We start from the raw sequence: 27,732 nt of genomic DNA, 5'->3' as shown, positions 1-27,732 counted from the left end.
CAGTTCAGCAAGGCACAAGCACAACCTACACAATTAATTTGCCTCTTAGAGAGCTTTCGCCATCACCATGCAGTGGACTGGATTCCTGGAAAGGGGTATTGGCCGAAGTTAATAAGGAACAAGATGTTGAAATGTGAATTATCCCCTGAAAGTTTTTCTAGAAATAAGTAAATGCAACAGTCCACAGATGATGCTTTTTCCTTTTCTTTATAGCTAGACACCTCATAAAAAATGGATTTTTTTGAGTAAGTTCCTAAGACAAAGTATCTTTTCCTGCACAAGCGAAAGCAGGAGATTATCTCTTACCTGTAGCTATAATCAGGATAATATTACAAATCTGTTTTTCCCCTACAATCCTATTTCTTTTTGCTAAAGTAATTAATTTTTTTGTGGCATCACATACTTCAAGGAGAAAACACAAGATGACTGCTACAGCAGAGCAGCAAAGAGGGGATTTTTTTCTTTCTTGTTCTGCAATATTCAATAGAAAATGCTTTAGGGGTTAGTCATCTTTCTTTAAACCCGTGGCAGTTAAGAAGTGTTTTTCCAGCCCTTCTTCAGTGTCTGGTCATGAACAGACAACAGCAGAAGTTCTGGCAGCCCTGCAGCCCCTTTGCACCAGTACAGCTGAAGCAAGGACAATATGGGCAAGCTGCAAACCTCTCCCAAAAAACAGCAAGGTGTTTGTGCAGAAGTCTAGATGTGCGCTGTCTCCAGTGAGGGACCTGGGTGCATGAGGTTACACAGGGATTATCCTAAAGCTGCTGCCTCCTGTCTTGTAATCTAGTGATTTCCCACCCCAGCACAGCCATTTATTACAGTAAGAACACAATTTAGTATCTCTCTGAACCATTACTACCGAACGTATTGTAATTAGTTTCTGCTTGCGAAGCACTTGGACACGAAGGAACACTGTAAGTGCTAAGTCATTATCATTCACCTTTACTTAATACATTTCTGGTTTATTTAGCTGCTTGCGACCAAGGAGTCGGCATGTCTTTGGCCAGATTATACACGGATGAAGCCAGTGAGACCATAGGAACAGGGAGATGGAGCCCTGGAATCTGCCTTGCTCCAGAAAGCTGAGAGGTAAGTTTGCTGGTGATTTAATAAATTACTAGTTAGTAAGAAAGTAATAAATTATTGCGATTAAATTAACTGTATTGCCAATCCCACATCTCCAAATAAATCTTGAGTTGGATTGACTTGAAAATAGCTAAGATGATTATTCTTTTATCTTTACCCCTCAGTAGAGTTTATGCTTTCAAAGCTTTCTTTATATCCAAGAGCTAGATTTTTTTTTTTTTTAGAGAAAATTAAAATCCCTGTATAATAATATCTTTATCGTACCAAGTCAGAGCTTTAAGAAAAATGAATGCTTAGAGTGGACAATAAGAAATGGTGCACACAGGGGATTTGGAAATGAAACAAACACCACCAAGAATTAAAATATAAAGGTCTGATTTGTTGCCACCATTCACATCAGCTGAAAACAGTTTCATTAAAATCAATGGGTAAAATCTTAGCTTCTCAAACTCGTGGAAGTTCATTGAAAATGCTGGCAGAATCTCCAGTGGGGAGGGAAGAGCAACATTTCAATGTAAATAAGAGCGAGTGTAGGTCCTGTCATTTGACCAGACTGTCTAAATGACTGAAAACTAGATCATGTCCTCAGGTGTTATAGTTTTCATGTTTCTGTTTTGTTTTTCCCTTGGAGGAATACTGATTTGGCTGTCTTACGAAATGAAACTTCAGGCTGAATTTCATGTCTAACCTAGACTTCAGTGGAAGAAAAAGGTGTCTGTGTGAGATGAACAGCTATATGCATTTTAGATTCATATACATCTATTCCTAAGAGGATAAAACCCATTCTATTTATGAACGTATGCCACATGGTCTCTTTTGCAAGCTTATGTTTCTGTTAAGGTGCACATCTACAAAGCATAAATACAGATTCTGCAAACCCCAGTGTGCAGGTTTGCAAACTCCTATCTAAGTGAGTTATCACTGGCTTCATGAAATAACTTCTCCACTGTAATTGAGCAAACGATCTGCTCCAGGGTACAAAGACCTTAAAAGCTAGTGATACAATACTCTTTGTAAAAAAAAAAATTGAACTCAGCATGAGTAAGGATTACTTATGAAAAGGACACTGATACTTCAAGCTTAAGTTATCCGGTTCCTTTTCAGAAACTATTCTCTAGTGGGTAGTTGCAGTACTGTGGATGTATGTGGTCCCCTCTTTTCTGTTTCCCCTCCATCACAGCAGATGTTACAAGTCAAGGTTTTAAAATTTAAACACGTGGCCAGAATGTATCAGGTATATCACTGCAGATCTTTCACTGCATGACTAGAGTGTGCGAAAAGTTAATTCCACCCTGAGATAAGAGGCTGCCCTGCCTGTAGCTCTCTGCAGATATGAGAAAACAAAAGCTATGGCCTCTCTGAGTAACTCAGTGTGTTGTACAGGGGTCCAGAGGTTCAGGAATCCTTTCCTTGCCTGACTCCATGGCAGATCAGTTACTCTGGGATGAGCATTTATTCTTTTTTTTTTTTTTTTTCAATCTTGTTACTGATGCAGTCCTTCTGCAGTGTAGACACTTGACAGCTGTGGAGGCTGAAGACCTTTATTTATCCACAGAACAGATAGTGGATAAACAGCAGCAAAGAAAGTTTCTGCAGCTCGACAAGGAGCCTCACGCCTGTTCTGCAGGGACCGTGCCTGGGTGCTGGCTAGCAGTGCTGCTCTCCGTGCCACTTCTGCCACTGGCTCATGGGCCAGTGCCACTGGAGGTCTCAAGAGATGATGCTGTTAATACAACCCCCACTATTTATTTTCCCTCTATGAAAGGGAATGAAACTACTTGTTTTGCTTACACAGTCCTCTGAAGAGCCATTAGGTGGTACTGATGGTGCTTTTGACTGCTGGCATCTGTTCTAGCTGGGTTTTGAGCAAGGGCCTTGAAGGTAGAGGGCTTTCAAAACCCGTCTGCTTGCCAATCCCCTGAGGTATCCCAGCTATGTGGATATCAACATACTGAAAGATGTGTGATACCAGCCAGCAAGCCAGGTGCTCCCAGTGGCAGAGTAATAGTTTTATTGAAAGAGACAGGCATGTGAGGGTGAGGCGTGAAGTAAAGATACAAAATTTCTCTTGCAAGGCCTTTTAAACACTCTCACTGAATTATGTTTTTCAAATAGCGTTAGTTAAAAGCTTTTGGAGAGTGTTCTGTGCTGTTCCCACATAGCCCTCCCCCAGAGGCATCTACCAAACCACAGCATTGTGGGAAAAAGACAAATGCTATGAGTCTCTCTCTTTCTTTTTGAAAAAAAAAAAAAGAAAGAAAGAAAGAAAGAAAGCATTTTAAAGGCTGTTAGAAGGAAATATATTCTTTATAAATCCATTTAATATGGTCCACAAGTGTCATTCTACATTTCTTTCCTTGACAGTCCTGTTTTGCTTTCAAGTGCCAGTGGCCTGCATGGTAATGGTGCACCATGAGCCAGGCTGTCATCACACGCTCCTCATCCTGAGCAGAACACAGGTCAAAATGCAAACTCCTATGCCCAAATGAACTGTTTTTTTTTTCTTTGCTTTGTTTTGTTTTTCCTGATAGAGATAAACTCCCACAGACAATCAAAATGTCCCTTCTGGTATGAGATACTTCCACATCCTTTTCCTTCTTTGCTTAGGGCTTTTAAAGAGATCATTTCTGCAGGACCTAGGGTTCAGCCTCCTATTTTTAGCACAGCATCCATGCTTCTGGCTTTGCATGGTCAGGGTTAGAGCTTAGAAAGCAAAGCTGAGTATTTATATTGCAAGGTATGTGAGTTGTGTCACAGAGCCAAGTACTCGGGAGTACAGAAAGCTTGCAGTTTGAAGGTATACACCTTGTTCTGCACAGCAGACAGCAATGAGAAGGCTGCCTCCGTGAAAATGTACCCCTGCCTTTGGCATCCATTCAGTCAGGCAGAAGCAGCACATAGCCCAAGTGCTCCAAAGCATCCACTGCCTTGTGGTCACAAAGGCTAATTCATCAGATAGTAAAGGTGATGACAGTTCCTTAAAGTTACTTGAGATACGCGTGGATTTACTCCAATTAAGGACTTGGCCCAGATTGGTTTTTTTTTTTTGGTCTTTTTTTAATGCATTAGCAGATGGCAAATATGCACTGAACGCAGCCAAACTACTGGTTTTTGAGGGCAATGACTGCTTGCAATGCTAATTTGGGGTTTTATGTTTATGCAAGCTAACCTGAAGGGACACATTTCAGGGCTGGTTTGAAGCAGCAGAAAGACTCAATCTGCAAAGTGCAGAGCTGGGTATCGGTAACCCATTTAAAGCTGGGGTGTGGATGCAGGGCTGTCTCTGTACTCATTCTGAAGAGATTCAGAAAATAAGGTAGGAGGAGATGCTAAGAGGTCACCTACTTCATGCATTTCCCTCATTCATTCATTCATGTCAAGATGAAATCACTTGCACAACATGGACGTCAGTTCAAGGCTCCAAACACCTTCATTGTGTGAAGGTATTTGACTTTATGGTTTGGATTCAGGCCAGCTGACACTCCACCACAGGCTGATAACCACATGTTCTTCTAGAAATGACATCCACACGAGAAAAATTTAAGTGCACTGGTGTGTGGTAGAACTTCATTAGCAATCAGCATCTAAAGGTAGACATTTAGAGAGGTGTATAAAAGAAACATTCCCTGATTTTTTTTTTCATCTAGCAGTTCTTTTGACCCAAACACCATGTCTGTGACTGCAAACTGTGCCATTCTACTGCAGACTGATGTACAGCAAAGTCAACATTTCCTACAAAACTGTGTTACTGTGGAAAGCAACCCAGTATAACCATAAAATATCTACTGACCATGGTTGGACATTTTACTGTCTAGTTCAGACTGTGCAGCCACACAATAGGAAAGAAATAGGGTTTTATACATTCTGGGGAATGATGATTAACAAAATAAAATAGCACAGGGCATTTTTTTTCTGGACACAGTTCCATCTGTGAATACAGTAGAAAGACGTGTGAAACAGGGCAGAATTTGTCCAGAAGACCACTGAGGCTTCTTCATGTAAGATGTTCTTGTGCATTACTTTCAATATATTGCATTTTTTTCATGTCTGATTCATTTAAGGGAACCAATAAGCCATCTTTGATGTTTAATTTACACATCTATAACAGGGTAGTACTCGCTTAGCCACTCTGTTGTAATATGATTTGCTGCAAAGCTAGCCACAGTTTGGTCAAATACTCCTACAACGAAGACTGATTTCTCCGAACATATTTGCCAGCTGGGACTCTATTAGGTTAGCACAGTGCTTCATGCAATTAAGAACTGTGGGGACTAATGTAAGACCAATAAATAATAATATGTTGTTGTAGAATACTTTGGATAAATAATTCATTTCACAGATTAAGTATGAACTGTTTGCTCATGCTGTTTGCTATGTCACTGGCCACCGAAGTCCCATGACATTGCTTCTGCTCTTGGGCTGCATGGTTGAGGATTTTTCATGGGAGAGAGTGAAGGGAGCTCACTGCTCTCAGTTCCTGGGCATGTCCACTGTTGATAATTTATTTATGCATTTTCTTCTGCTTTCTTGGACCAGTTTTTCAGCTCACATTAATCATTACATCTCCCCAGAAGTCAAAGGAATAAGATTCATTTGTTCTCTTTTGACTGAGAATGTGACTAGTTAAAATTTCAGCCAGAAATGTAGGATAGAAACCTTGAGTGTCACTAATCCCGGATCCAAGGGACTTACTCCTCACAGATACTGCGTAGTCCCTGATTCAGCACAATCTTTTGAGCATTTGCTTAAATCCCACTGACAGTAATGGCCCACAAGCACACGCTGAATGCAAGCGCCACAGGAAAACATTCTGATTGCACTTCTCAGACTTCTCCTAACACCTTGAAATGTGAATACAGCCCTAAAACTGAAAGTTAGTTTGTCACAACCTGAAAAGCCAGGCATATGAGAGATCTTCCTCTGAATGTGTTAGTGCTCGTTTTTGCTTTGAAGAACCAGCAGTTTTCAGATTATGACTCCAGTATTTTAAAGCTTAAAGCCCTCAAGTCCAAGACAAAAACTAAGTTATCGATTAAAAGAAAAGCCATGGAGGTGTTGAGAGTTCAAATAAAGCAATGAAGATGCTTAAATACCAGCATTTCTTTTGAGCCTTTTAGTGTCTTACTGACTAGGGAAACTCAAGAGGACAAGAATCACATCTTCCTTGCTGTGAACCAGTTGAGCTCGTAGCCCCTAGTTGACAATCTTTTCCCTTAGCTCTACAGGCTATGACCACCACATCTAACCCTTGGTGAAATGAGTGTTAAGTCCGCTGAAGAGTAACAGAAATGGAAATAAACAGAGGGGAAAAAAGAAAGAAAAAGAAGAAGATATGCCATACAATTTCCTGAAGCAGCTGAACCTGGAGAGGAAAAAGTCAAAGGGAACATTAGGTCAATTTGAAAATAGCAAGATAACAGAACAGACTGTTGTTGTTATTTTCTATTTGAACATTAAAATAAATAAATAAAAAATAGCCTTGCCTGCAGTGGAATGAATTCCACTGTGTTGCACTAGGGTGCATGTCTTTGGCCTGCCTTTGTGAGCGAAGTTTGGCCAGCAGAGATACTGGTATGTACTCGCCTCCCCCTTCCACCTGGTAGCATCCTCCTTCCTGGGCTGCCTCTGTTACAACAGAAATCGACAGCTCCTGCTCCACTGCTTCCCAGAACACAGCAGCAGGATCACCCCCTGCCTTCTCTCCTAGCAGAGGCTGCCCAGCAGTAACCTAATAAGCAGGGCAGAGAGGCTCATCGAAAAACATCACTGAGAAAGAGATACAACTAGTTGCATCAAAGAAATGTCAAAAATGAAAATTCTTCTCTCTGAGAAGGTATGTCAGGCAAGCCTCAGTCGTGTATATCTGGATTTCACCCTCTAAAGTAACATTAGCTGGACAACGTTCAGCTCCTAGGCTTGCAGATCTCAGCCTGACTCTACCATGTGCCAATCCCTTCCATCCCAGTGGACTTCAGGGGCAGTGAAAAGCAGCTGAGCCCAGCAAGAGGCAAAATTCATCATTTTGCAGGATGAGACCCATCCCATGACACAGGAGGCCAGCTTTTCCTCTGACGTGTGTGAGGGGATGAGGTGCGAAAAGATGAGTACAACAAACTGGTGCTGGCAGTGCTCACACAAGCAATGTTTCCGAACCAGCAATGGTAATAATAAAAATAATAAATAATGAAAATGTAAACCTGGGTAAGGTTTCTCTTAGATGCAAATTAAGATTTAAATATAAAAATGATAGGCTTGTGCTAATCCTTCTTAGGAAGTCATAAATTGTTAATCAGACCCTAGGCGGTGTTGTTTAATACCAACTTTAATAAAATAGCTGCCTGAAGCACAAAGACAGTTGGGATCCTGACTCTAAAACTTTGGTAGCTTCATCCACATTTTTGTAGCCCGAGGCTCTTATACTACTATTGATACCAACTCCTTTGAAATATGCTCATTTTTTAGGCTGCTAAATTATTAAACACCTTATTAGTAGAAAGATTAGATGGAAGAGAAGCCATCTCTGTATGATGGAAAACGGATTGGAAGAGGAAGAAAAAGTTGAGGGAATATTTACATAAAAGATACAGCTCTGTTGTTGATATACGGAGGTAATCCATAATCCATAATTCATTTAAGAAATGAACCCATCAAATTACATCACAATGGATGACAAATTGCTACTGTTGAGCTATCCTATGATAAATTACATAGAGTCATTCCTGTCAGAGTAAAACTTGTCTGAGATTGAGAAAGCAAAGTCACTAGAAGGTTCTTCCCCTTGTTGTTTCATAGGATCTATATCACACAGAGTGTTTCACATTTCCATCACACACTTTGGTGGCGTAGCAAAAGTTCCCTTGTACGGGGCAACCACAAAGTCTACCAAGTTAAAACTATCCTGAAAATCACAAGAAAGAGGAAAGGCAGAAGAAGGAGAAACGTTTCTTGTCTATTCCTTATCAATACTTGTCAGTCAGGTGAACAGATCTTTAGACTCAAAAAAAAAAAAGCAAAAAGCAGTTACATCTTTAAGTGCAATGCTTTCCCCCTGTATGTCCAGAGCAGCTTGTTAGCATGCTAATTGTTTCGTTTAATATACAACACAGAGCAAACATGCTACTTTGAAGTGCTTATTCATGATGTCGTGGATATTAGTGTATATTTCTTAATTACACAACAGGACAATCATTTCCCCCTTCAACCTACACTTTCTGTTGCTCTGATTGGTTTCTCTAACTAGCCAGAATAATCATTTTGCCACACAGAAGCAGATAAGGAAAAAAAAAGTAAACAATTTTAAAAGCCATTTTAATTTAATAACAAATTGGGAGCTGTACTTTGTGTTAAATTAGCACTGCAAGCCTCATAGTAATTCAAGGCAAGCTTTCTTGTTCGTTACTGCTTAATTAATCAGTCCTGTTTCCATCTAAATGAAAAGTTTTCTCTCTCTCCCTATCATCTCTAATATCTCATTTCAGGCAGCACATCAAGTTAATCTTGCTTACATTAGCAACTTATTTTGAATGGCTCAGCTCAGTTATTTACAATAATTCATCCCATCCCAGCTTGCAGCTGAATCCTGCTTGTGCTCTGCTCCACTCGGACGGTCACAGCCCCTGGTACACCAGCAGGTGCAGAGCAAGCTCACCCAGCCCCGTGACACAACGTGTGAGGACAGAGACCTACTTCCAACGCACTGATGTCTACTGAACTTTTGGCTTCCCGATGTGTCTTGTCTTCCCAGAGGCAACATGCAGAGAGCTGGGCGAAGGATCATTTTGTTATAAAACAACAGATGAGCTTGAAACAATCCGATAGAAGAACAGAAATAGGGAAGGGAAGGAGAAAATAGGAAGTTGGGTGGTGCCTGGAAATACGTCCTCATCACCCTTTATACAGCACGTGCCATAAACAGAGCTGGAATAAACATGAGTCTTGCACTACCATCAGTGGTAGATATAAAAAATAACAAACCTTAATCCATTTCCCCTTCAAAGGAAGTGAAGAATGGGACTTTAAGCAGCAGCTGGGTGAGTGTCTCCTTCATGTGCTCGCCTCACCATTCACAGAGCTGAAAGCTGTTGCCACAGCCATAATATACTACTTTCTGTCACCGCCATAGCCAACTACACTAAGTTTGGGAATTAACAAAACATCCCAGGTGTTTTGGATTGCACTGACCTGGCCCCGGCCAACCACTTACTGAAGCTGTGACCTCTGGTAGCCCTCCAGTCTGTGCGCCCACTGTTTCTAGGTTCAACCTCCAGGAGAAAGTTTTCTGGTTGTCTCCTGCAGCTCAGATGCCTGCCAGGGTCAGGAGGGCTGCTACAAATCCCCTTCCCTCTTCAGGCAGCACTGCTGCTCCAGCAGCTCCGTCCCCGATGACCCGGAGAGGTAACTGATACTTGCTGGGGTGAGGGCTCGAAACTAAATCTGCATCTGAAGTGCTTGAACCACGTGAAGGCTGCTTTTAATGCCAGTTTGGCCAAACATAAATGCTTCTGTAATAAACACAAAATATGCTTAATTAAACGAGCCATTCCAAGTGGACAAAAGCTGTCCCCGAGTAACCCCGGTATTTACTTTTGCTCCTCCAAGATCCAGGATGGTATTTCAAGAGGAAACAAGGATGTGCAGTATATTTTAATCTCCTAGGTTTGCAACAACCAGCTTCTGACCTCACAATTACCAGCCTGGTTGAAATTACAACCTGTTGCTAAGGAAAACTCTATCATACCTTAAAGTAGCTGTGATATCAAGTAGCTTTGAGATATCTGTCAAATGGATTGCAGGAGATTAATGGGGAGCTGTTTTAGAAATCCTGTAAAAGACAGCCTAAAATGTTAAAATATGATAATACATTTCATTTAATAACAATATAAATTCTGTGCTGAGAAAAGAGGGAGCTTTTTTTTTTTTTTTTTGTTAAGAGGAAGAGAAATCCTTTCTACAAATCAGAGCGCACAGGTCTGTTTCTGACGGGAAACGCTGCTCTGAAATGCGCTGAATTTCAAAGCTGCTTGAGATTAGATTGTCTGTGGAATTGTGCTGATGGCTGTAAATATTCATAAATAAGATGCACTGGGCCAGCATTTTCCCCTCAGATGTGTATGCACTTTCTCTTAAGTACAGACAACCTGAAGGCACAGGCACCTGAAGGAGGAGTTTGAGCTAAGCGTTGGCTTTAGAGGCGCGACGCTTGTGCAAAGGAAAGATGCTCCTGCCACATTCAGGCATCCCTGCTCTGCATCCCCCCCTGACTTCCCCTAGCCACCGGTGGAAGCAGCAGCACAGCAGGGAACCCAGCTCCACGCTGTGTGAACGAGCCAGGGCCATATCACTTACTGAAGGGAGGTCAGTGGGAAATGATGATCATTCCTCACTCAGTGGTTTCCACCCGTACTTTTCCTCATCTGCTGTTTAGGGACACCAAGTTTACAAATTTTCAGAGGTCACCGTTTGGTCAGCACTGAATTAATCGGGGAGCTGTAAACACTGCCTTACAGGATCCTGACATCTCGATCCAGGAAGGCACTTAGGAATTCAAACAGTCTTGTGGACTTTGGTGCAGTGTGGTGGTATGTTTAAAAGTAAACATGTCTTTAACAGCTTTCTGCTCTGGGACCAGGTATGATAAGGCAGAGAGAGAGAAGAGCACTGCTTTGTTTATAGCAGAAATAACTTGGCAATTATCAGCAGTGAGAAGGGAAGTACAGTAGCAGGACATTCATATTATTTAGACTTAAATGGAGTTTAGATGAAATACAGAGTTTTATAAAAGTGGTTGGCACAGCACAGATTGCTTAAAGGGATGTGGCTGGTGGACTTAAAAGTTGCTTCTGCATCTTTTTCCCTTTCAGCAGTGACAGCTAAATTGAGCACCAATTTCACAAAAGGAATTTGCTCTCTGAAAGGGATTCTAACTCCATATATTCCTGCTCTGTGATCTCCCAGAGCACTCTTCGCAGTGTGAAAATGAGGAAATAGGCTCTCTTGAATCCTTACAGTGGCTGCTCCGTTTGTAAGGCCAGCTCCAAAAGCATTAGGGCACAGTGGGTTGCATGCAGCTCAGAGCCTGGTGCTCTTTGGATCAGACCCCACCACATAGCTTGCAAATTCAAGGCATCTTTTTTGTTTGCATGTCTTCCTGCCTCTCCCTCTATTTATTTACTCCAGGATCAATACCCATGGCAGGGGTGTTGGTGTGCGCCATGTCCTTATTCAGGTAACTTTCCTTTGGCTCACCTTCATAGCTATGTGCTAGGAATACTGCTCCTTAGATGTTTACAAAGCAGGGGTGCTTTGAAATGAATTCCTACAGGCACAGAGGTGAAGAAGAGAGTGGAGCGTGACCTCTGGCTGCCCCAAGCCACAGGCAGCAGCATGCAGAAGAAGCAGCTTTTTATGAGACTTCTTTATCCCCTCCTGTCTCACAGGCATAAGTAGGTGGGAATGGACAAGGCAGGGAATGGCAAAGAAACTCTGTGGCTGCTCCAACCAGGCCAACGCGGAGAGGAAGGTCATCTCCACCTTGCTTAGGGACAGCTCAGATTACTGTCCCCTGAGGATAAAATATTCAGTCTTGTCCCAGACTGCTCTGGAGCTACCCGGCCTCCCCCTTCCCCTCGGCACAGAACACGACTGAACAAACAAGCAAAAGACATCCAGAAAGTCCTTTGGGAAGAGAGCGTCAAAGCGGCTACAAGGAGTCCTTGAGAAAAATAATTGGCTTTCTTCTGGATGAAAAAAGAGACCCAAATCTGTTTTTTTTTCCCCAGACATTCTTTGATCAGCTCCAACAACTTGAGTAAGCAGCAGAGAGGTGGGAGGGTTGACTGCAAGCTGCACTCGCTGTAGATCCTGGTTCAGCATCCCTGCTGTGCTGCGGACTCCTGGCATGACCTTGGGCAAGCCACTCACCTCCGCTGTGATCCGCTTCCCCCCTCCGTAAAACAGGGCCGGCTGCAGAGGCCAGCCTCTCTGGGGGCTGCGTGGTGAAGACACGCATTTTTAGAGACGGTGGAACACTCAAATAGCTTTTGAGTGATGGCCCCATGTAGATCGACGACGCCTTGTCCCTTGTGTGGAGCAAGACCACCAGACATCCACAGAGCATCTCACAATGGTAAAGTGCTATTTTTGTGACATGATACTATAAGCTATTTCGCTTTCTTTTTGTCCGTGAAGATGCTTTTGTCAAATAATGATTGCCAGACTAATGACACCCTGAAGTTACAAACTACCGGGCACTCAAAGAGAATCAATTCAGCAAGGAAGCTGTTTTCACCTGAATGCTTAGGGCAAAACTTAAAGCAACCATGCTTTTAATTGTTATTTTTGTTAATGTAGTGGAACTGGGGGGGAAGAGGACACGTGGATTTCCTTCTAAGCGAGAGGGCTTTCCCCTGGGCGAGAGCATCAGTACAGAGGTTGGTCCCTGTGCCGCTTGGTGTCCGCACCCTGCTGGGACCTCATGGGGTGTGTGGTCTCCCACCAGCCGCCTGTCCCACGTGCAGAACAAACCTGGATTCCCACCTCCTTCGAGAACCCACTGCTGGGTTACCATCAGAGGCAAGTATTTCTTTGAGCCTGGTCCCACCAAAGCTGAGCTGGGTGCTAATGATGGTGTTGATTGAGCAGCCTTCGTGCTTATAGGAGCTATTCACTGACGACTGAGAGGCAGCAGTTAGGGAGAAGGCAGCTCTGTCTCACACCCAGACCAGCATGCACTTGCAGTACCTGGGGAAACGACTTGTTTTTAATTTCTGTGCTAATTTCCAGTTCCTGCTGACCCTTCTCCTAGGTGCTCCTGCTCTGGTTCCGTGATTAGATGCAGAAGTGGGAAAGAAACACTACCTATTATCTTGCAGGTGGCTGTAAACATTACAGCAAGATAATGGAATTAGTTTAGCTGAGAGGAATTAAGGTACCCAGATAGGACGGAACCGATCCCATTCATAAAGTGCTCTCTTCTGTGTGCTGCGATGTGTCATTAGGGTAGAGCCGTGGGGATACAATGGGTATTTATGTTGCAAATCAAATCCAATAGTCACATTCTGGCTATAACCGAGCACTTTCTGAATATATAGAAATATATATGTATATCCTGGCAAGGCAGGCTAATTAATCCATAAAATATCTGCCCGCAATGCCAGAATGATGCCATTATTGAGCAGGTTACTTAAAACATAGCAAGGTTGGCACCGTTCCTGAGCGCAACCAGATGGAAGTGTGTCTGCTCTTTGCGTGTGTGCTTGGTGGAGAGGACGGCATGGGGACTGCGTCTTGTGGCTGGGGTGAGATGAAGCCGTGTCAGTGCAATGGTGGACGTCGCAGCACAGTTTCGAGGGCTCTGGCACCGTCACAGTAAAGCAACCACTGTGTCAATTCCAGATTCTTTTTGGGGGTCCAGCACCGTAACTCATGGAGATCCCCACGCCAAATGCACCTTTTCTGCACTGGCAGGGCCCACGGGCTCCCCACCACAAAGGCACGGTCTCTCTTCCCCACCAGCATTGCCCCTTGCTGCTGTAAGGGGGCTGCACCTTCGGGGAAACTGTTCTGGTTTGCTTTGGAAGAGGGAAATACTGAGAGGGGAGGGCAGCTCCATGGGATGGGATGTACTGACCAGCCACGTTAATTCACTCACTCTAAAAAGAGTCCTGAACTACAGTTACGCTGATTTCTTCAGGGAATGCTCCTGTTAACAAACAAAGGTATAAATACAAATATTCACAATATTTGTTTGGGCCTTTCAATGCCAAGCACACAGCCAGGTAAATAAATAAAGTGAGAGACAATGTTGGCAGCCGGCCACACCTGGAGTAAGTACCAGGGACGGTCATGGGTGCAAGGCTGGAGAAGGCTGCCTGAATTAGGGAGGGGAAGCCACTGGTGGGCAATGAGGATTGGGGCGCACAGCAGTGCCCTAGGGAAGCTGGGGAGCCTGAGGCTGGATGGACCCCCAGCAGATATGGGGCAGTTGTTTGGGAAGGGTGAGAGAAGCTCTTAGGGTGAGATGTACAGCAAGAAGAACCCACACCAATGTGAGGAGGAGCACTCAAAAAAAAACTGACTTAAAAAACGCTTTTATGCAGCACTTTCTCCACCTAGCTCTCCTGCAGTGTCACTCACAACGCGACCCCGAGAGGATGACTTTTTCTGTCACTTCCCTGGTTAGCATAAGGCTGCTGGTGTTTTGCATTTATTATGCATTCTTCGAGGGTGTTTTTAAAACTCAAACAGGGACTACTAATTTGCCCTGTACCTTTTGTTAAGCAAATAGAGACAGAAAGCAGCAGAGTTTAATCACGCTAAATGTCCCCTCTGCATCTCTTCTCTCCCCATCCTGAACGAAAGGAGCCGAGATGTCAAGACATCTCCCCTCATTTCTCCAGCCCCCTTGGAAAGGGCTGCCATGACTAAGCAAGCAGCACCAGCGAGCCAGCTGCTGCCAGATTTTATCTCCACCAGAGCACATTCGGGCACTTAGGCTGCAACTCGAACCCCGCATAGAGTCCACGGAAGAGATTGGGTTCGGCAGCACGCGGAGCCGTCTGCTGATGGGGGGCTCGCCTCCAAGGTTTCTGTTGGAAAGGAGCCGAATTTGGCCCCCGGTGGGGGTGAGGATAACCGCAGCTACGGTTATCTGCCTTGTTTCTGAGAGCTGGGAACCAAAGTAATTATTTAGAAACAAAGCAAAAAGAAGCAACCCCCAATGACTCCAAGCCTTTGAAGAAAGCAGCACAGTTGGTGCAGCTAGCGGTGGCTTGAAGGGGTTAATTAAGAAGTCTCCCTGACACCCAGCTCCCAACACGGGGCCTCTCCGTGGCATTTCCTGCACACGCACGATAATCAAAAGATACTGAAAACCAATTCTGTTTTATTCTGGTATAATTGCAACGGAGCCACCAGAGGAATTGCAACCATTATGCAGGATGAGGCACCATCGCAGTGGGGCCTGCTGTTTCCAACGGATTTTACCCACTCGTTCTTATAGATTTCAGCTACCTTTCGTTTCAGTAATTAGCCACCATTTCCAAGGAGATCCATAAGCAATTTCCTGCCCATCTTGAGCCATACTGCTATGAGATTGCACTAGCAACTGAGCAGAGTTTAAAAGTAGTCAACGAAGGGCAGACAGCATGCTAAAAAGTTAAGCAAGAGATGGATGCCACCATTTAACAGCAGAGAAATGTCGATGCCCTCTGGATCTGCTTGACCACTGCAAAAGGCACAGGCACCCGCTGGGCACCCAACGGCGATTCCTTCCCAACCCCAATTTTTGCATTGCAGGAGTCTATAACACCAAGCAGGTCGGCGTGCTGAAATCTTCAGCCAAAGCAAAAATCATGGAGCAGACCCGAGGGGGGACGATCCTGCCCGAGGGACCCGGCGTGCCTTCGGGTCGCCGAGCGGAGGAGCTCAGGTCGGATCTCGGCTGGGGAGCTGCACAGGCACGAGCACAACTTCCACCAAGTTTACATTGGGTTCAAGATCTTCAGCAGAAAGGAGCCGGGGGGAGGAAGCATTTTTTAATGCATGTGTTTTGCTTTCAAGGAAGTCTCTCAGCTAAATATTTTTGAAACAGCAGATGGCAAAACGCAAACTTTATGAAAGGGAAGGCTGCCTTGAGCGGCAGGTTACTGCTTGCAGGGGAAAGCTGTGCAAGGGCGGGAGGGAGAGAGGAGTCAGAAGTTAAGATGCATATTTCTAGCTGAACAACTTGGTTGGAAAATGACAACCATGTCTATAAATGTGCTCTTTGGAGTGCTGGCATGGCAATATGTAAGAGCTGTGAACTGGTGTGAAAGCTAAAATACCTAGAGGGACTAATAAGTCCCCATGGGGACCCCAGTTTGCCAGGTCCTTAAGTGGCTGCAGAGGATAATTGCAGAGAACTACAACAGGACTGAATCAATGCCACTTTCCCTGAAAAAAATAAAATAAAATAAAAAATGTATTTCTGCCTCTGATTATGTTGCTCTGCAAGGACTGGCTGCCTGCCCCCCCTGCCTCCTCCACCTCAAAAGTCAACTGCAAGCCACTAGAAATATGTCCAGAAAGATTATGGTGCAGCTGAAAGCCAGAAGCATATGAGATTATATATTTACCGGTGCCGTGTCAGACAACATCTGAGAAGAGAGGAGAGGAAAAAGGGATTCAGCCCTGCAGTCTTTATTAGCATGTTTGGGCTGTTTAAAGGAGCTATCCAATTGTGCCATTGCTGCCAGGCCTCTAAAACTGTATATATCCATGATAAAGGAATCTACTTGATCTTGATCACAAGCCTCCAAGCCCGACCCGGCTCTCCTGTGACGTGCAAACTTATTACCTTTAAACAGGAATTAGAAAAAAAAAAGAAAAAAGAAATGAATAGGGATGCACCATTACTCATGGCATTATATTGCTCAGGAACAGATGTTAATCAATTTTATGGAATGCTTTAAGTAATATGCAAGCACTTGTGCACAGAACTGGCTGCGTAATAGAGATTGCAGCCCAGCAAATACATGAGATAAGCCTTTATCTTGACTGGGAGAATTATGCCTATTTTGCTTAAAACCGAAGAGGTCTTCACGTTTGAGCAATTTTATTCCCCCCGAACTATGTTATTTCCAGGGTGCTATTACATACAGCCCTATGACAAAAGGGAATGAAAATAACCTTGCTCTTGATCGTGCCGTTCTCCTTGCGCATGTGTTCGCACACACAGCCCATGAAGTGCACATGTGGACGTGTGTGCTGCCCTCGCCGATTCCTGGGGAAATGGGCACAGCTTTCCCCTCTGCTCCAGCTGTGCCAGAAGAAGGGTCAATCAGAGAAAGGACTGACCTTACGCTCGGTAAGTAATTTTTGCTACAGAGCCTCCCCATGCAGTGCTAACCGAACTTTGAAACCTCACATCGTGTAGAAGTAGAAGGAAAAAGATGCCCCAGCCTCTGGATTTGTATAAAAGTAGCAGCTGTGCCATCACGCTGGGAGTAATTCTGGTCATTAAGCTTCTTGATCCTTGAATGTCATCAGGAGTTACTTAGGTGACCATCCACTTGCACTTACAAAGTACTGCATTTAACTCTCCATAAAATATGGATTTTATTGCAGCAGTGACAGGACTTCTTCCCACAGCCACTGACCTCTACCGCTATTGCTTATCTCTTGGCTCAACCTTCTGCACAAGAATACACGTAGAGAGTATCCGCACCGTGTGCCGGCGTGCGTGCATGTGGGTGTTACATGCACATGAATACAGAAACAGTTCAATCTATCTGACATACGAAGTGTGTTACCAGCTCCTTAGAAACACTGACAACAACCAGATTCAGCACTTTCTTTCTGTAATTATCCAACTTCTCTCCTGTAAAATGCTGCTACGCCTACCCGCTCTCTTCCCCCAGCTCCATCGCTCCCCAGCCCGTGCCTTCCTCAGATGAAGGCTTTCACGTTTGTCAGTGCCGGCAGCGTCCCCAGATCTGCCCCCTCGGCCCCTGCCTCGCACCGAGGGAGCGCCTCGCTTCAGCTGGGCTCCCCTTTCAGCTCCGCACTTTGCCTCGCCTTTCGCTTCTCATCCGGAGGGTTTTGCCCTGTATCCATTTCCCTGCGACTCAGCAGTGCCAAAAAGCCAGGACAGTTTTTTTTTTTTTTCTTCTCTTTTAATTTTCTAAGTTCTTCTACTGCGTCTCGTCTCCCGGCGTTATTCGTGCTCTTATTCTTATTACTGTTCCCACCATTGTTCCAAAGGCACGCCACCCTCCTCCTGCCCTCCCCACCTTCCCGCACCCCCAGCCCCTCGCTGCCCAGCGGGGACACGCCGCATCCCTTCGCCCGGCTTGCGGTGACAGCGCCGCTGTGCCCCCCGCCCGCCCCCAGCCCACCGGGAACAGCGTGGGGGAGCCCCGGGGCTGGGATGGAGGGTTGGGGCTGGGATGGAGGGTCGGGGTTGGGATGGAGGGTCGGGGTTGGGATGGAGGGGAGGGTTGGGGCTGGGATGGAGGGTCGGGGCTGGGATGGAGGGGAGGGTTGGGGCTGGGATGGAGGGTCGGGGCTGGGATGGAGGGGAGGGTTGGGGCTGGGATGGAGGGTTGGGGCTGGGATGGAGGGTCGGGGTTGGGATGGAGGGGAGGGTTGGGGCTGGGATGGAGGGGAGGGTTGGGGCTGGGATGGAGGGTTGGGGTTGGGATGGAGGGTTGGGGATGGGATGGAGGGTTGGGGGGCGGGGGGGGGGTAGGAGCCCCCCGCCACCCTACAGCCAACTTTGCAGAATAAATGCTCCCCCCCCCCCGCCCCCCCCCGCCCCCAAATCCTTGGATTAGCGTTCCCGATAAGCGCAGGGAAAGGGCAGGAGAAGGGGGAAGGCGGCTGGCAGGAGAGGGCGGAAAGTTGCGCGGAGCCCCCGCTCCTTACCGGCACGCAGCGGCGGCGGCTCCCCGGCCCCTGCTCGGCGGCGCTCAGCCCGCCCGCCTCTCTCTGGGGCTGCCGCTCGGCCGGCAGCACTTTTTAACTCCAGCATGCAGGCAGCCCGAGCCGAGGGGGCTCTCCATCTGATTGGTTTCCATTCAGTGCTCCTGATTAATAAAAAAAAAAAAAAAAAAAAAAAAAGAGGGAGAGAGAAAGGAGGGAGGGGGGGAGGGATGGGAGGGAAAGAAAAAAAAAAAAAAAAAGACAAACTCCTCCCTCCCTCCCTGCCTGCCTCCCCGGCAGGCGCACACCCGCATACGCACACACAGACACACGGACACACACACACCCGCAGCCCCAGCGCTGCGGATGCCGGAGCCGCCGCCCCGGGGCCGGGATGCTCGGAGCGGGACGGGCTCTGCGAGTGGAGGCGGGGGGAGGGCGCAGGGGGGGTCCTGCCCCGCCGACCCCCCTTTTCTCCAGCTCCCCCCGGGCAGCTCCGTGCGGGAGGCAGCCGCCGGCCGGCTCTGTGTCCCCCCCCAAACCCCGGGGACAAGTGCGGCGGGCAGGGGGCGCGGGGGGACCCCGGCCGCCGGGGGCTGGACACGAGGGGTCGCAGGGCGGGGTGGCGGCTGCCTGCCGGCACCGTTTGCACCCAAAAAAAAAGGAGCCCCGGGCGGCTGAAGCTGCGCTCAGTCCCTGCAAGACGCACGGCAAATGTCGCCCCAAGTGCGGCTTTGCGCTCCTCGCCTCCCAGCGCCTCTCCCCGGCCTTAGGTTTGACCTTTATCGTCTCCTTGCCTCCCTTGCTAGCCCGCCGTAAGCCTTCGGGTATTTTTTTTTTTTCCCTTCCCTTCTTCTTCATCCCACCTCCCGCAATCTGTGCAGGCTGAACGTCTTAAGGATGGCTCTGCGCTGGCTCTAAGCCACCTTTGTGTCCTCCCGCTCCTGGACCGTTTCAAGGCTTTTAGCGTGATTTAAGCGCGGCGAGCACCGCAAGTCCAGGTAACTCTCCCCTGCTGCCCGTGCTGTCCCTCCTGCGGTGCTGCAGCAGCTCCGCAGCACGGCTCTCATCCCCCACATAGGGCCTGTGCTCCTTGAGGCTGCCCCCAAGCTGTTCCCTGCAGTGGCTGTGCTGGCAGAGCCCTTCCTCAGCACAAAATCGGACTCGTAAGGGCTCCGCGTGATACCTCCCATCGCCAAGGCACTGGAAAGGGGCCGGATTCTGCCTGCCGTGTGTTTGCGAGCCCCCCTAATGCAGATGGCCCCACAAAGCCACCTAGGTGGCACGGCTCTTCCCGGCCGCATCGCCTTTCCACGCGGCTGGCTTGTTGCAGTGCGCGGATCTTTCTGCTCGCTCTTCTTTGAACTTCCCCTGGTCCCCTCATTAGCCGTCTTTTTGGCATTGACGGGTCAGGAGTATTTGCAGAGTATTCCCGAGGGTCCCTCCTGGACACCATCTCTCTCTCCCTTATGACAGACCACATTTGCAGGCTTCCTTTTTCCCTGCCATATTGCATTGTCAATGTCTGATTCACTGCCCACTCTGACCCTGAGGTCTCCTTGGGCATTATTCATTTCTGGATGTGTCTCATTCTAGTTAGCTTTAATAAGGCTGCTCTAGGCTTTTTTTTTTTCTTTTTTTTTTTTTTTTTTCTTGGCATTATTTCCTCAGACAGGACAGGGCTATTTATGTCCTAGATGGACTTCTGTATTTTCGTCAAGAAGGAAAGGTTAGCACAGGAACTGTTGTGTTCTCCAAAGTGTCTGCTTGGGGTTTTTGTCTTCTCATTAATTACATCAATTTGTGGCTGACAATTTTAAGTCTGTAGCTGTGTGAAGAAGACTTGTTTTCATTTTTGAGGGACATTGTCAAAGTGATGCCCTTCCTCTACAACCCTCTTCTGTTGACAGCTATAATGATATTAGAATTCCCAGACTGGATCAGGCCATTAGGCCATGAAGTTTCCTGTACCTGACACATCAGCTGAGTGAAATGTTCAGCTAGGCATGTGAAAATTAATCAAAATCAACGTTGGTTGAAACCTACTGCCCTGACATGAGGTGGAGAATTTAAGAAGGTTCAAAGAAGGACTGGCTGGCTATGTGTCCAGCTTGCAGTGGTCAGAGTTGTTACACTTAATACTTAAAAAAAAAAAAAAAAAAAAAAAAGGAAAGTAGATTAAACTAATTTTTTTCAGCTGTTGAACCCATCTGATATTTGGAAATCAGGATGAGTACTCCATGTAAAACATATCATCACACACCCACCTTGCCTGGGGCTGTTTTCTGAACCAACTGTTCCTGCCCATGGATAGACATAGCACTGAACTGGCCAGAACGAAGATCCGAAGTGGCAACATCTGCCTCTATGGTCTCTGTGGAATACCCAAACTGTGACCAAAATGTCCATGAATCTCATCAGTGCAAAAACCAAAATACAGCATGAGCTAGAAATATGTGATATTTTCCTCTAAGCTATTCAGGAGAGATCCCATTTCTAAACAATGGAAGATTTTATGTGGGGTTTAAGGACTAGAAAGAAATTTTCTGAAGCCACTGAAAAGCTACCTACAGTTCACTACAAGCTGCAGTATCTGTGAAACAATCTGAAGGTCTCACTTTGTAAATTCTCACATGAACAAGACACTTCAGAGTTTTCACAGCCCTATTTATTTTTCAAAAATGTGAAGGGATCTTCTGACTTTGTAAAGGGGAAACCTCAATGTAACAGAACTTCTCCTCACTCTTTTCATTTTTATTTTTATTTTCCAGATGAAGACACCCCCCCCCCAAAAAAAAAAAAATTACAATTTTGCTTCACTGCAAGAGCAGGAAAGAAAATTTTGTTTAACCTGGTAAGCAATAGGCTGATGCCAAAAATTTTAAGATAGAATAAATTATTAACCTGGTGTCACATCATTACAGATGCAATGCATGGTCACCATGCAAATCTTTAAAAATCCACAGTTTAACACTTCTGACCTTCTGTGATAATGAGTTCCACAGGTGAACAATATAGGGTATAAATGTGTCTTTTATGTTTGTTTGCTTTATATTTATAGCCTTTTAATTGCAGTGTCAGATTATATTAAGGATCAATAAAATAGTGAGCTCCTGGATAGCTTAAACCATGTATTTTTTTTTCATTTATTCTTGCTACTAGAATCCAAACTGTTTTCGTTTTTTGCCTCCCCAAGCTTGAATGCTACATGTTTTCTAAGTCTCTAAACCCAGTCCTGTAGATCTACGTGCAGGGATCAAGGATCAGCCAGACAATTGTAAGAGGCCAAGATCCCTCAAGCCATACAAGCTTCTCACAGCACTGAACATGACCCTGTGTGTGTTTCTAATCCCAATCCTTTGCAATACAAAGGAAACCGGCTAGTTTCAACCACTTTCCTGTCCTCTTTGCCCATACCTATGGTCTGGTGGACCACTGGAGAGGTAATGGTTTGCTAGATGGATCCCAGTGACTGCACACAACCCCCTGTTGCATGTTTTTCTTCTCTGAATAGTTTTGTTCTTGAGGACATCCTTCTTCCAATCAGGCTCCCAAAACAGAAGAGGTTATTCCAGCAAATCTAAATGCCTCATTCTAATTTGAGTTTGTTGGATTTTTTACCTCCTTCAAGAAGCGGTGAAGAAAAGTAGGTGATAGCTAGATTTGTGGCTTCATAAACCATGTGAGGAAGTACTCCATTTCTACCTATGCCATAGATATTTTACAGCGAAAGAGCTTCCCATTGCAAGGTACAAAAGAACAAAGAAACAAAATTTTCATCATCCTATGCTCTTTTCATTGACACATTATGAAATCTACCTGGTTCCTTGTAGCTTGCTCTCTGAACCTCTCAGCTGCCTCCCAAGTAGGGAACCTGTAACTCCAAATCCTTTGAGTTCTCGAGTTTTTTGGTTTCTTGAGCGTCTGTCTTTCGCAATTTCAGTAGTGAAAGTCAGGAGATGAAGGTAATTAGAAAATGATAACAATTTTGGTTTCTCCTTTGTTTTCTCCTTTTAACAGCATGGAACTTCTGGTTGAAGTTTTAGTTGAAGATGACAGTTTATTTTAAAAAGTGTTCTGGAAATTCAGTTTTCTAACATGCTATTTCTCTGCTGCTCTGTGCACCTCTGAACTGTTCAAAACAGCACCATTTTTCTTTAAGAAATGGCTATTACTTCCAAATTGAATAATCCTGACTATCATGACCTTCCCCCAGTTTTTCCTCTGGTGTCTTGCCCGTGGATGATAAAAACAAGCCCTGTTTCAGTGAAACTCATACTGAAACAGATATTTTCAAAGCTGTCACACACCTCTGAATTTTTTGCCTCTCCTAATTCCAGTGGTATTGAAATATCACAAGAACAGCTGTTGTTATGTTGCTTATGGAGTCAGTAATTACAGAATTGTATTGTGAAAACAACAAGCTAAAGAATGGCAGATACATCCCACATACATCCAATTTAGTTATGTTCAGCCAGACTGAACCGTTCAACTTCAGGGTTCAGCCCAGACTCGTTGCAAACCACAAGGAAACTCTGCTTTTAAGCATGACGGTAAGGAGTCCTTCACCTCGGCACTACCAATATGTCTGACTGATCGTTCCTGGCAGAAGCATAAAAATGTGAGCATAGACAAATAGGACATGTAAATAGCAGCTAACGCATTGGGAGTTTCATTGCCTCAACAGGTTATAATGGCTCTAATCAGCACTCCCACGAGCAGCTAGCACTTCTGCTTGCCATAGAAGAGGCCCGAAAGGGCAGAAACATCTTCCATTTGAAACACCATGGCAATAAATACATCACAACCAGTATGGTCTTTAAAACCAAAAGCTTGCATGATTGGGATAAGTGAGGAGCCAACGCACATCTGCATGCATGGGCTAGTAGCAAATGGAAAATCAGATTGTGTCCCTTCAGCTGAACAAACGCTACACAGTGAGATCAGTTCATGACCACGTTTCACTGTAGGTCATTTGGGTGCACTCTGAATCTTGATGGCTTCCCTGTAACTGATAAGACATGTTATCAGTGTTCCTCTGATGCTGCTGTTGTAGGAGGTGTTAGTCATGGGCACTAGGCAGAGTCTGTAGACATTACTCCTTTCCACATGCAAGGATACCGCAGTTATATTAGAAGCCAGTGCTGTTTGGCCAGCTCTGTTAAAGCTTTGGGTGCTTTGGGAATATTTTAAAAAATGTGCAGAAGCGTTTTTCAAGAAATGCTTCATTTTCTCGGAAAACTCCCTTTAATTTGTTGTGGAACTCACAGCACTCGTCTGCAGGGCTGCATTTGCTATGAAAGTGCACCACTTGGGCTGTGAATGCTATTATTTATTTGTGTGAAGCTTGCATTCTTGGCAGTCCCCAGTCTGTTTATATTCATCAATTCTCTCTTCTTTTAGGGATCAAACTTCCTGTGTAAGTTACCCTGGCTTAACCAGTTTCTCCTCCCTGCCAGAGCCACAGTAGCTGTCTGTCTGTACTCTCGGATGGTAGAGAACACCATGTAATTCAACTTTGTCATTCCTGTTCACCGTGGACTTGGCTAAAAAGAATTATCTTCCATTTGTTCCTGGCTAAGTGTGCCTATATGAACAGTGTCTGTGCTTCAGCTGATGTAGGCTACTCACTGTGCAGTAATAACTTGCTTGTGAGTCTGACATGAACATACTTTATATTTTAATAACCTCTGGAGAATTGACTGTCTTTGCACAGCACCTAGCACAATGGGACAAAAAGCACTAAAAAGGTGAGGCAAATAATTAATACATCAGAATCCATGTGTATTTTTCAGTAGTACACATGTGCACACATCCACTCACAGACTTCCAGGCCCAAAGGGTTAGTCACCTAAATTGAGCCAAAAGGCTCAAATGCTGAAAAGGAAAATGAAGAGATGAAGTGAGTTAAGCTTCATGCAGCGGGTTGCTTTAGATCTGGGGATGAAATCCAAACCTGATTCCTGCTCCACTCCAGCTCACACCAGTGTCTTCTCCTCCTATTCACAGTGCCTGCCACATCTGTCTCCTACCAAAGGTTTCAGTCCAGGCGTATCTTTCTCACTTCTCAGATAAGTCCTGCTGAGAACCACAGGTCATTCCCTCCTCAGCTGATCAATTCCTCCTTCTCAGGATTATGACTTATTCCAAATCTTCATCTCTCCAGATAACGCTATTCATTCGTATACCTGCTTGTGTGTGAGGTTAGTTCATCCACACAAGCAATACTAGGTCAGTTTGGAGTAGTTTTCTAAAAAGTGGTGCTTTTCTTTCCCTCAACTCCTCTACTTTTTGATTCCTATAACCTTGGTTGACTGCAGTCATCTGTGGGATTACACTAGAGCTGAATTCTCTACCATACACCTTACACTAAGGTTTTAAATCCACATTATATTTTTATTAACAAAGTAGCTTACGTCACTTTTCCCTCTTCAACCCAGGGTCACGTTGCTCCTGCCTCTGTCAAAATTCACCAGATTTCTGTCACCAAAACCAACTGTGGGATGTGCTGTATGATCAGTCACAGAAACTGGTGTCATTGGAAACCTAACTTTGGCTAAAGTCATTTTTAGCTTAAATATTTGAGTCATCTGTTGCAGTGTAAAATATGAGGAAATAGTGAACAACTGCATATATATACATACATGGGCATACATGCATGCATATATATGCGTTTATACATATTTACATACATACATTCATGTGTATGTGGAGGTTGTGGAACTTCTTAAATGACAATGTCATTGGAAAAAAATAAGTAATGTCAGATTGCACATTAAGAGGTACATTTCCTTTTCAGGAGAAATTATACAGCAGCATAGTAATGAAAATGATGAAAAGTCCCCGAGATACTTCTCTAGAATAGCTAGCTATGTACAGAATTTGCAAAATGAGCTAGAGGTTTGTATGAGAATTTATGTGAGCTAATCAGCAAATCTGCTGCCACCCTTCCTGCTTGCCGAGTGATATTGTCATCCCAGCGAAAACAAACACCCAGTACACCACGTGGGCCCTGTGCATGACACTTTATATAAGTGCTATAACTCGGTGTTCCTGATGTTTGGCTGAAGGCAAAGGGCTAGCAAGAATCTCAGCAATGAAATTTATGTGGGCTGTTTTATTATTCTCCACAACAGGTCTTTCTTCTGCTTCCTTCTTTTTTGGAATTCCTCTCATCTGCTTCCTCCCAAGAGCCTTCGTCTGAAGAATGGACACTTCAGCTTCTTGTGCCTGGATTCAAGCCGCCAGGTGGGCCAGTCATCAGAGACCTCCTAGTGATCCCAGTTTTTGGAGTCCAGTGACCAGTATATTTTAATAGATACCTAGTCCCTACCTCTTGTGGGTGTAAAAGTCTTGCTCCCATAAGAGGGTGACGCTAATCCAAGCCTGCATTTTAAGAAGGCGGGAACATTGTGAATTCAAGCAGATGCCCACATTTTAGATGAAGGTGTGATTGCAGCCAAAAGGCTAGGAATACCTGTGCAGTGTTTGTAAATACACATACTCTCCTTAGGAGGCTGCAGCCTTTTGAAAATTTCCATCTCTTCTGCTCCCATGCTGGTTGCCTGTACCCCCTCCTCCTAATCCTTCGGGTTGTATATGTGGTTGCCCAGTCATCCTGTGTTCTCTCTTCGCACAAGCCCTGCTCCTTTCAGGTAACCTGTAGGAACCAGGAGCCAAACCCTTGGCAGAATATTTTATGTCTCCTTTCATACGGAATTGCGCAACTATACCTACGGGCGACATTTAGAGTATGATCCCTATGGATGTGGCATCTCGCTGCAGGTTGCCATGAAGTGCAACGAAAATACTGAAACTGCATAATGCAGCTGGCTTCTCAGCCTCGTATTAATGTAATTTTAGGTCTTTTTTCCTTAAATGAGGAGAAACATTTGCTCCGCTGTAAAGGATTTGCAGTCAGAAGGAGAAGCGGCAACCTTTTATTTTGCATTTAATGAGAATAGCCCCCACTAGAAAAGAGCATATTGTCAGGACCTTTTTTATTTACTTTCTCAATTAGCAGCAAACTGTGATAGTAATTCATGGGGGAATTAACACTCTGTTTTCTGCATTTCACTGTCTCCTCTGCCTGTAGCTATTTTAGGAAGTGCAACGCTGTGGGATATACCTAGTTCCCGTTAATAGGTACTGTACTGAAAGAGAGCTAAACATCTTCTAGCTGATCCTCTTTCTAATTTTTTGTTCAGTGGGCCTTCTAGCAGGGTGGGAAACATTCAGCAGGAATCAGAGCGATGCAAGTGGGCTTTTGTAAGAACAGACCATCTTGCAGTTGAGTGGAAATGAGTGGACTAGCAAGCACCCATGATAAAGCAGAGGAAGGCAGCAGCTGCTCTTGGATTCCTGGCAAGCATGAGCTGTCCACACTCAATGGATGATAAGTTTATCTGTGACTGAAATGTTGGTTTATTGACCGGGGTTGTAGCTCTGCAAGTTAATTAGCAACAGGCTGAACTTTGGGCACTTGAGTTCCCCCAAGGCTGGGATGTCTGGTTTGCATCTTTGAATCAGGGGTTGAGACGCTATGGGGATTAGCACTGCTGCAAGCCCCCTGTGGACTATGGAGGGTTAAAAAAAATCCTGTTTACATGTTCTCCTTGAACTGGGTGAGGAAATATTTCCTGAACCCACAGGCTTTTTTTTCACACTTGAAATACTGTATAGCCAATTTGAATATTTTTCTAGTGCTTAACATTAGCATCTCTCACACAGTTTACATTACTTTGACTTATGGAGGTCCCACTGTGGAGGATTTGGAAAAACTAAAGTTCTGTATTAGTAAGCCCGTGACAGAAAAAGAGGCAATTATCTCTTACTTTAAAAGCTCCAAAGTGTAATTCTTGCAATTAATTCCTACAAGGTTCAGAGAATCTAGGCTGGGTTTGGTTTGTGGTAGATATTTACATTCTCCTTGGATCGGCTATATGTTTATATATAAGAACACTGATTTCAGTAACAATCTTCTATTTAAACTTGCAAGTCAAATAGACCCTATGGGGCATCTGATGTAAATTAGTGAACCATTGTTAGAAGTCCAGCTGAGTATCTGATGCTACAGTTTAAAATAGGTTTCTAGGCATGTCTTTGACTCAAAAGTAAAAAAAAAAAAAAAGAAAGAAAAAAAAAAGAAAAGGAAAAACAAGGAAAAAAAAAGCTCATAGACTCATAAAGCTCTTTCTTTCTAGAATTAATTCTCTTATCTGTTTTCTCCCATATGACTAGCTATGT

General features: G+C 44.8%; 1 protein-coding gene across 4 annotated transcripts in view; it reads right to left on the bottom strand.

Moving 5' to 3' along the window:
- The window catches only part of LOC308189336 (cadherin-6), a 103,278-nt gene extending 84,598 nt beyond the window's left edge, over window positions 1-18,680 (bottom strand). For 2 of the 4 annotated variants that reach the window (XM_080579271.1, XM_080579272.1), the window contains exon 1: window positions 18,490-18,666. The gene's annotated coding sequence lies outside the window, so the exon portion shown is untranslated. Of the gene's footprint in view, window positions 1-18,489 lie in introns of all 4 variants that reach the window. The other 2 variants (XM_080579269.1, XM_080579270.1) reach the window with 2 other exon arrangements.
- Between the last annotated feature and the right edge of the window lie 9,052 nt (window positions 18,681-27,732).

The sequence above is a fragment of the Anser brachyrhynchus genome (assembly GCF_964034855.1).
Source record: "Anser brachyrhynchus genome assembly, chromosome: 2".
Taxonomy (NCBI): domain Eukaryota; kingdom Metazoa; phylum Chordata; class Aves; order Anseriformes; family Anatidae; genus Anser; species Anser brachyrhynchus.
The sequence above is the reverse complement of the archived record's forward strand: the minus strand, read 5'-3'. Positions and strand labels throughout refer to the sequence as shown.